The following is a 2,895-nucleotide window of genomic DNA, read 5'->3' as shown; positions in this document are numbered from 1 at the left end:
CGAGGAGACGCCGCCCGCCGCCGCCGCGATCCTCAGGGGCCCACCGGGCGCGGCGTGGCCCGACCGAGGCTCCGCGGGGGTGGCCAGCCGCCAGCGGGGCTCACATCCTGCCGGGGCGGCGCGCGGCGTTGCCGGAGCAGCCCAGACGACATGGAGGAGGGCGGCGGGGCTGCTCCCTTTGTGTGCTGCTGCCGCTCCCGCCGCCGGCCCCGAGCAGCCGCTGACCGCCGGGGCAGCGCTGCGGGACTCCGGGGGCCGCGCGGCAGAGCCCGGCGGAGGAAGCGGGCCGGGAGCGATGCGGAGCGCGGCTTGGTCTCGCGGGCGCCGGGCTGCAGCCGCCTCGGGGCCGCCGCTTTCTTTCCCCCGAAGCGTCGAGCGGGGCGGCCGAGGCTAGCGAGAGGGCGTCGGCGGCGGCTGGATGCGACCCGGCCGGCTTCAGGCAGCGGCAGCTTCGGCCACGACCTCCCTCGGCGGCGGCGGCGGCGGCGACTGAGAGGCACGGAGCGCGCGCCCCTCCTGCGCTCTACCCGGCTGGCGGCGCACGCGGCCCGGCCACGCCCCCTCCCCCCTCCCCGGGCCGGGGTTGCCCGGGCGACGCCACGAAGCGTCCTCCCCCCCCGCCGGAGGGGGCGGGGCCCCGGCAGCCACGCGGCCGCTTCGAAAGTGGCCTCGCCCGGTTCCCTCGGAAGCGCTGGCGGAGGTCTTCCTGCGGGCTCTCCACGCGGTCCCCCCTGCGGCCCCAACGGAGGGTGCTCCAGGAATAACAGCCGAGGCCTCGGGATGCGGCGGCTGCCCAAGGGCAACTTGGCGCTTCGGCCGTCGATTTGCGGCGCCTCCTTTTTCCCATTGGGCGGCTGCGAGCGAGGTTTGGGCTGAATGGATCCCATCGTCCCCAGCCGGGCTGGTCGATGCGTTGGGCAAAAGGGTTTCTGCCGCGCAGTTTCTCCTAAGGTGATGCCCGGCTCCGGTTCCGGGGAGGGGGAATGGACGTGGTAGCCACCCACTCCACCTGCCCCAGAAAGGGTCTCCTCTCAACACGGATCCAGTCTCTTTGTATTGATCATGCATGAAGCTTTTTTGACACGATCCGTTCACTACTTGGTCAGGGTTTCAAGTTGCTCCCATCCCCAGTCCACACACTACAAGCCCCATTCTCCTCAGCCAGCACCAGCTCTGGCTCTTGGGAACTGGGCAGCTTCCCCGCCCCAAAGGAAGGGGCACCAACCACCTTCACACACAAACATATCCACGTCCTTCTGCTTGGCTGTTTAAAGAGCACACAATGACAACAAGGGCAGTGTGTTTCCTCTTTTCACAGCTCCGCTGTCAAACGGAGGGAGGAGAGATTTCCTGGGAATTAAAAACGGGCCTTTAGGGCTCCTCCAGCTCCAATGCCTTGGAAGCAGCATCAGGCGCAGCTTTCTTTCTCACGAAGTTATTGACTTATCAAGGTTAAAATGCGCTCTGCACAGTCCAAGCAAAGAGGGCTCCCTCCCCATTATGCTGTCATCAGGAGCCCTGTTTTCATGGCAACGGGCCTCCTTTTCTGCACATTAAACGGTTGAGTTGTGCAAAGTTCAGACATTACATAAACAGAGAGGTAACAACAACAACAAAAATCAATGGACACACAGGCATGGGAAGAGAAGATAGCATTGATTGGCTGGGCCATCAATAGGTGGGGATCAGGCCTCCTTGGCCTCTGCAGAACCTTCCTGTACGGGTGAGAAAACAATGGGCTGAAGGACAGGCTGAAAGAGAGAGCAGAAACACACACACACACACACACACACATACACAGAGACCACCTCAGAATCTGCCTTTCCAGATGTCAGCTTTTAATTAATAGTTGCCCCTTACTCTCTGCTGCAGCTCAGCTGAATTCATAACCATTTTCTGAAGCCAGGCTTGCAAGCTGAAAGCTATCACCCCCTGGAGAAAGGGTCCCCCCCAAGCCCTTTCTTCAGCAACCCCCCCCCCAATATTTCAGACCTTTAAAGTTGCAACCAACCAACCAACCAAAGTGGCAAAGCCAAAGGCAAACCAGCCCTGACTTGAGAGAGGCAGCAGCCGCTTTGTCTGGGTCAGGAAAATAGGACCTCTTTTGTGGGTTTTCGCTCTGCACGGCTGGGATCAGAAGGGCTTTTCTGGCCTCCTCAGAAGGTTTCAGGGAAAGCTTTTCTTCTTCAGCCACTTACCAGGCCAAAGAGGGAACCAATTCCTCCCACCTGCCTGAGCAGGAGAGAAGCTAGAGATTCCAAGCCCACCCACCCAGGGGGCAAAACTTTAAATAAGCCCCCTGCAATCTCAGCCAGGCTCACCCGAGAAGAGGATCTGAAGGCCGTCTACTGCAGGCCCCTTGGTCTTTTAGCAGGCAGGAGCAACCATGAGCTCAGCACAGGCAAGGCAGCCCCAGTCTCTCCGGCTGGTGGTGGGAGAGATCTGAGGGGCAGCAAAGGAAATGCAGCATAAAGGTAATCTCCCTTGTGAAAGAGGGCTGGGGGGGGGTCTCTACTAAAGGGCCCCACTTTTTGCAATTGGGCCCATAAAGGGGGTGTATTTCCTGTTTGCTGAAAGAGGCCGAGCATTTCCGATTCAGGGGCAATTTCACACATCCGAAGCTTCTCGGGGGGGGGGGGGGGAGAAACCCCGCTGGTTCTTCTCCATCCCAGATGGCCCCAAAGCCCGGTCCAAGGAGAGAGATGACATGGATAGCCATTTGTCTGAAACGGTATAGGGTTTCCTGCCTAGGCAGGGGGTTGGACTAGAAGACCTCCAAGGTCCCTTCCAACTCTGCTATTGTATTGTATTGTATTGTATTGTATTGTATTATCCTGTCTTCCGACACCAACATCCCGCCTGCTCTGAGTCTTGTGCCACCTTTTCGCTGTAGCC

Source organism: Natrix helvetica (assembly GCF_964273705.1).
Source record: "Natrix helvetica genome assembly, chromosome: 14".
Lineage (NCBI taxonomy): Eukaryota > Metazoa > Chordata > Lepidosauria > Squamata > Natricidae > Natrix > Natrix helvetica.
The sequence above is the reverse complement of the archived record's forward strand: the minus strand, read 5'-3'. Positions refer to the sequence as shown.